Source organism: Chinchilla lanigera, unplaced genomic scaffold (assembly GCF_000276665.1).
Source record: "Chinchilla lanigera isolate Chin_1 unplaced genomic scaffold, ChiLan1.0 scaffold00019, whole genome shotgun sequence".
NCBI lineage: Eukaryota > Metazoa > Chordata > Mammalia > Rodentia > Chinchillidae > Chinchilla > Chinchilla lanigera.
Genome location: NW_004955420.1, coordinates 24,145,291 through 24,152,526, shown reverse-complemented (window position 1 = coordinate 24,152,526; position 7,236 = coordinate 24,145,291).

Below are 7,236 nucleotides of genomic sequence, written 5' to 3'. Positions count from 1 at the left end.
TTTTGAGACAGGGTCTCACTATGTAGCCCAAGCTAGCCTTGAACTGGTAATCCTCCTGCCTCAGCCTCCTGAGTGCTGGGATTACAGGTGGGCACCGCCACGCTCTGCCTTATTATGGATTTGATATGTGCATATAATACAGCTTAATTCTTTTTATCTCCCCCTCCGCTCCTCTACCTTCTTTTCCCCCTCAATTCTCAGTCCCTTCCCATTTGCAAAAGGTCTGTCTCCTGGTTTCCTATTAGCTATCATTTATTTTTCTCTTTAATCTATTTATATTTTGGGTTTCTCACAGAACAGAAACCATGTGATATTTAAGGTTGTGTGCCTGATCCATTTCAGTTAACATTATGGTCTCAAGGTGCACCTGTTTTATTACAAATGACTCAAGTTTATCCTTTGTTCTGGCAGATTAGTACCTGACTGGGTATAAATAGCACATTTTCTTTATCCATGTATCTGCTGATGGACATATAGGACATTTCTAAGATTTATTATGAAATGTGCTGCTAGACCTGGCATGGTGGCGCATGCCTGTAATTCCAGCACTCGGGGGGCTGAGGCAGGAGGGTCATTGTGAGTTCGAGACCAGCCTGGGCTACAAAGTGAGCTCAAGGCCAGCCTGAACTGCATAGTGAGACCCTGTCTCAAAAACAAAACAAAAAAGAATTGTGCTGCTATAAGCATGGATATGTGTGGATCATTGTAATATGAGATCTTTAACTCTTCTGGAAAGATACCTGCAAGGAAAATAGCTGGATTGAACAGAATTTTTTAGTTTTAGTTTTCTAGTTTTAGTTTTTCTGAGGAGCTGATTTCCATAGTGGCTGGAGTAGTTTACATTCTCACCAATGATGCAGAAGGGTTCCTTTTTCCCTGGAGCCCCTTCAGCATTTGTTATATTTGATTTTTTATGATAACCATGCTTTCTGAGTAGGATGGAATCTCAGTGTTGTTTTAATTTGAATTCCTGTAATGTCCAGCGATGTTGAACATTTTTTCATGTATCCATTTGTACTTCTTCATTTGAGGTGTCCGTTTATTTCAGTAACCTATTGAGTCTTATTTTGGGGGCCCTATTTTTTTTTAATTCTTTATATATTATAGATATTCATCCTCTGTCCGAGGGTTAGCTGGCAATGCTTCCCCCAATTTTCAGGTTGTCTCTTTACTCTGTTGGTTGTTTCCTCTGCTGAGCAGAAGCTTTTTAATTTGATATGATCCCATTGGTAGCTATTTCTTGTGCAGTTGGGTTCTGTTCAGAAGGGCTTGCCCATGCTATCTCTTAAAAAGTTGTACCTCTTTTATCTTTTGGTAGGTTAACTGTTTCTGTCTTAATACTCAGATCTTTGATCCATTTTGATCTTAGGTTAGTACATGGTAAGATATATGGGTCTAGGTTCAGTCTTTTGCATGTGGTAGCCAGTTTTCCCAGCATCCTTTGTGAAAGAGGCCACCTTTCTTCCCAGTGCAAGTTCTTGGCCTCTCTGTCAAAGATGAGGTGGCTGAATGTGTTTGGAGTTGTTTCTGTATCCTCCGTTCTGTTCCACTGATCCACTTGTCTATTTTTGTGCAAGTACTGTGTGCTGTTTTAAATCACTGCACCTTCGTAATGTTACCTTATTTTTTAATTTTTTTGTACTGGGAATTGAACTCAGAATCTTGCGCTTGCCAGGCAGGCGCTTGTACCACTGAGCTATATCTCCGGCTGTAATGTTACTTTAAATCTGGGATCGTGATGTCTCCTATTTTGCTCTTGTTGCCCAGAATTGGTTTTGCTGGTCTGGGTCTCTTCTAGTTCCATAGTAATTTTAGGATTGTTTTTTTGTAGTTTTCTGAGGAACTCAGCCTTGCTTTTTTGGCTTAGAATGGCTTGGGCTATTCTAAATCTTTCATGTTTCCATGTGAATTTTAGAATTATTTTTTCCAGTTTTGTGAAGAATGTCATTGGAATTTTGATAGGAATTACATAGAATCTGCAGATTTCTTTTGGTAATATGGACATTTTAACCACATTCTTTCTGCCAACCCGTGAACAAGGGAGGTCTTGCCGTCTTCCAATGTCTTTGATTTTTTTCTTCAGTCTTCTGTAATAGCCACTGTGGAGGTCTTTCACATCCTCTGGTTGTGTAAAGGAAACTTTAATAAAACCTATATTTCTAACACTATATTCAAGGATGGGACAAACAAGCCTCTTCTCATAACTGGAGAATAACAAAGCTCCACTAGCCTTGGCATTCCAGCGCCACCTGCAACTTGTAAGGTAAGTATAACTCAGCCAAACAGTGCCGTCATTATGTGAGCTTATTTCAAGGATTTATCACCTAGAGACAGACCGGCTCGGTCTGAGACAGTGATTGATTCTTCCTGCTCACACCAGTCCTTGACTTCTCTGCTAAATGATAAGAGAGACTCCCAGTTAACTTGCTTAAAGTAAAACTGCCTGAGAACGTGTGACCAAATGTACATAACCGATTATAGAATACCTGTTATCTGCCGTTTGTACTTCCTTCTAACAGCCTATATAAGTGACTCTAAAACCCCGAGACGGGGCTGGTGATTTGGACCTCAGGGTGCCCCAGCCTGCTAGCGTAATAAAGTTAGCCTTCCAAGTGCCCCTGGTGCCGTGTCTTCCATCTGGTCTGTTCCTGAATTCTGTAACAGTTGATCCCTAGGTATTTTAGTTATTTTATGTTGAGGTTACTGTGAATGGCATTGTTTTCCCGATCTCTTTGTTACCTAGTTCACTATTGGTGTAGAGGAAAGCGATTCATTTTCTAATGTTGATTGTGGATAGGGCCCCTGAGGGTTTGAAGAAGGAAGATGCATATGGAAACAGCTATTAGCCGGATCCTTGGTAAGGACAAGGAGGCTTTGCAAGGATAAGGCTGGTCCGTGGATCCAGCCAGTGCTCCCCAGAGGATGCCTGGAACCCGCATCCCGTGAGGGGTAAAGGGATCAGCGTTCCGAGGCTGCTTTTTGGGGCTCTTGCCTTTGACTGAAGGAGAAATGCCACAGTTGGGTGCTGCAGACGACACCGGGTCACAGACCTTCTGCACTGCTCATTACCCTCAGAATGCTGGCTGGTTTTTTTTTTTTTTTTTTTTTTTTTCTGGTACTGGGAATTGAACTCATGACCTCGCGCTTGCCAGGCAGGCGCTGTGCCGCTGAGCTAAATCCCCAGCCCCCGTGCTGGCTGGTTTTTGGAAAGCAATAAAGGCTTAGGTCAGATCCTCAAGCAACTTCTTATGAAAGAGTAATTACAGAATCGTAGGAACTGGGGCCAAAAGCAACCATTACAACAGAAGATCCTCCTCGTGCCTGTATCTACAAAGGCTTTAGGTGCTCTGTGTTAGGTACTGGGACAAAGACCAAATAAATATTTATACTTATTTATTTTTATATTACAATACAAGTGGTGTATTGTCTTCAGGAATTTTTCTTCCAAATAAGTAGTTGGATTTATTAGCATAAACCTCTCCCCGTACCCTCAGGGGAGGGCTGAGAGGGTCCTCACACTGAGCTATATACTCCAACCCCTTTGTAATATTTATTTATTTAAATTCAGCATGGGGTCTCTCCAAGTTGCCCAGGCTGGGCTCACACATAGTCATGACATGTTTATATCATATCCTAATCCTCTTTTTCTTATAAGGTGTCTTGGTTACTTTTCTCTCCTTGCTGAGACAAAATACCCACCCAAAATGAAGGAAGGAAAGGTTTATTTAGCTTACAGTGTGTGCAGGTTTCAGTCCATACTTGGCTGGCTCCGAGGCAGAAGGTAGCAAAGCAACAAGAGCAAAGGGGGGAATGGCAGCCGAGCAGCAAACAGCCAGAGCAAAAGGGGAGGAATGGCAGCCAGTAGCTTCTTTCCCTCCTTTACATTGTAAGCAGGCTACCCCCACCTAAGGGGCGTGTAGCTCTCACATAATCTCCATGCCCTCCTCTTCCACAGGCTCAGGATGTATACAAAGTAAGCACCCCTGGCTTCCTGCTGAGTCACTTAGCCAAACCTTTAGACTCCCCAAGTTGACACAATGTATCAACCATAACATAAGGTCATCAGTCACATCGGATTAGTACCTACTGTTACGATCTCATTTAATCTCTTAAAGGCCTTCCTTCAACCAGGCATGATGGCGCACTCCTGTAATCCCAGCACTCTGGGAAGCTGAGGCAGGAGGATCGCAAGTTCAAGCCCAGCTCAGGCAATTTAGCAGTTTAACAAGACCCTGTTTCGAAATAAAACTTACTAGAAAGAGTTAGGTTTGCAGCCTAGTACTTGCTGGGTTCAATTCCAAGTAGCGCTAAAGGGGAAAAAAATCCACCACTACCTACAAAATCCCCAGCCTCCAAATACAGTCACATTCTTAACCTGAGGTTACAGCTTCTGCATAGAATTTGGTGGTGGAGGGAAATGGCACAGTTGGGCTGCAGACAATGGGTGGTCTTGTTCAAGGCTCTGCCCGCAGCTGGGGACGACTTGTGCATGCTATGGTTGGAGTCACTGTTCTCTAAATGTTAACCAGGTCACCTTGGTTGATAGCGTTACATTACATTCTATAATCTTACTGATTTTCTTTCTACTTTTTCAAAACCAATTCTTGCAAGAGAGGAACTGAAATGTTTGACTCTAGTTGTGGATTTAGCTGCTTCTCTGCAGTTCCGTTTTTGCTTGGTGTGCTCTGAAACTGTTGTCTGTGCAGAAACACTTAGTCATGGTATGATTTCTTTTTTAAATGTTATTTCATTAGTATTGTTTCATTTTATTTTTAGTGTTTATTTTTTAAGACAGGACCTTGCTATGTAGTTCACCCTGGCCTTGCAAATGCAGTGATCCTCCTGCCTCAGCCTCCCAAATGCTGGGATTGCAGCAATATATGGGGTATATTTCCTTCCATCCTTTTGCTTTTAACCTGTGTATGTCTTTATACTCAAAATGGGTTTCTTGTAGCCCACAAGTGTTTTTAAAAAAATGTCCACTGTGATCGTCACTTTTTTTGGAGACTACAAATTCACGATGGCTAGCTTTACTTACTTCCTAAGGGAGGAACGGAGGTTTGGGATTTTTGGTGTCGCCCTTTTGAGATTTCCCATTATCCCGTCAGGGGTGGGCCATCCTCCCCACCTACAAAGACAAAGACCACTAAGACTAAAGAGGTTCCAGGGCAAGAGCTTCACTAGTTTAAGATCACATCATCCTCTGAGGCATCCATGACCCCCTCCTCAGTCAATAAATGCCAAGGTTCTGGCTGCCTATGGCCTTTTGTTCCTTGTGAACAACTGGTCACCCCAGATCCCACTGTACTGCCATTTTTCCCTTGCCTCTTTCTTTTTTTCTTTTTCTTTTTCATCTTTTTGAGACCGGGTCTTGCTATACAGTTCAGGCTGGCCTTGAGCTCACTTTGTAGCCCAGGCTGGCCTCGAACTTACAACGATACTCCTGCCTCAGCCGCCTGAGTGCTGGGATTACAGGTGTGCCCCACCATGCCCGGTTCTCCGATAATTTTTTAAAAATTTTTTATTTTTTTGCAGTACTGGGGATTGAACTCATCACCTTGCGCTTGCCAGGCAGGCGCTTATGCCACTGAGCTATATCCCCAGCCCCTCCGATAATTTTTGATTGAACCCAGAGCCTTTATACTGAGATACACCCACAGCACACTGCCAATTCCCTTTAAATTTTGAGATAGTCTTGTTAATTTCCTGAGTTACCTTGGCTGGGCTTCAACTTGCCACCCTCCTGCCTCAGCCTCCCAATGTGCTTATATTAAAGGAGTATGCCACCGTACCAGGTGACAATCATTCTTTCAGTTCGGGTGCTTAAATCATGTTGTTGCAGAAAACAGACAACATGGGACAAAACAGCACCAAGAGGGTTTAGGAGGCAGTTTATTACACAGGTGGGCTTCTAACTAGGTTCTCTAAAGAGTCGGAGCCCCGCCCAGTGGGGTTTCGGGGCTTTTACAAGGACAGTGAGCGGGGACATAGGCACATTTGGTGCACATGATTGGAGAGCTGGGTGACATCATGGGCTGCTGGAGTCTGGACATCTCAGGTATATTGCAAGGCCATCAGTTACACAAAGGCAGTAGAAGCAGGGGCTGCACAAAGGGAGGAAAGTTCTGTATTCAGGCCTGCCTGGACAGGTCCACTGGGTTTGGTGAGCATTCTTGGTGGGCTTTCTTAGCAGGCCTTTGTCTACAATTTTAATTCCCTTTCAATATGATTATTAATATGGTTATGCTTATACCTACCATCTTGGGCATTATTTTCTACTTTTCTTATCTACTTCTGGCTTTCTTGCTACCTACCCTTTCTCCTCTCTGGGTTTGTGTGTTGTGTGTATATTTCTGACGAAACTAGGGACTTTCCATTGAGCTATACCTCTATCCCTTTTCTTTGTTTCCTTCTTCACTTCTTTTTTTTTTTTTTTAATTTTGAGACAGGATCTTGGCTAAGTCACTAAGTTGCTCAGGTGGGGCTTGAATTTGTGATCCTCCTGTCTCAGCCTCCAGAGTGCTGGGATTATAGGCATGAGGCACCACTGCTGGTGTCTTGGGTTATGATTTTAAAATGGTATTTTATTTCACCTGTTGGCTTGTTAGTTATAACTCTGTTGTGTTAGTGATACAGGGGAAAGAAACTCCCAGTGATATAGGGGAATAAAAGCTCCCAATCTGAAAGATATCTGGGACAAGTTTGTGTTCTCTAAAATCGAAGAATGAATTTTAGGAACAACGGAGGTTAAGAGCAGACTTTATTTATTGAGGGAAAGAAAGCTTCTGTCCAAGAGAAGGACAGAAGGGGACCCAAGTGGGTTGCCCAAGACCCTGTCTTTTCTAGGGATTTTTATAGAGCAAATCCATGAGGTGAGGTGGGTCCAAGCTGGAAAACATGGGAACTCACTAGGTGGGCATGGGGTGGGACAAAACTGTGGTTTTTTTTTTTTTTTTTTCCCCCCGGTACCAGGAATTGAACTCATGAGCTTGCACTTGCTAGGCAGGCGCTGTACCACTGAGCTAAATCTCTAGCCCACAAAACTGTGGTTAACCAATAGGATTACAAGTATAATTTTTCAGGTAAAATTGATTAAATTGGGATCAAATGGGGAAGTCAGTCATGCAGCAAGCGGGCATGAATACAGAACAGGGGCTCTTCCTGTAGGGTGTTGGGTTAGTGACTCTTCTTGGCTTTTTCAAGGTGATCACTACCTATTTAGAATATCAATCCCAA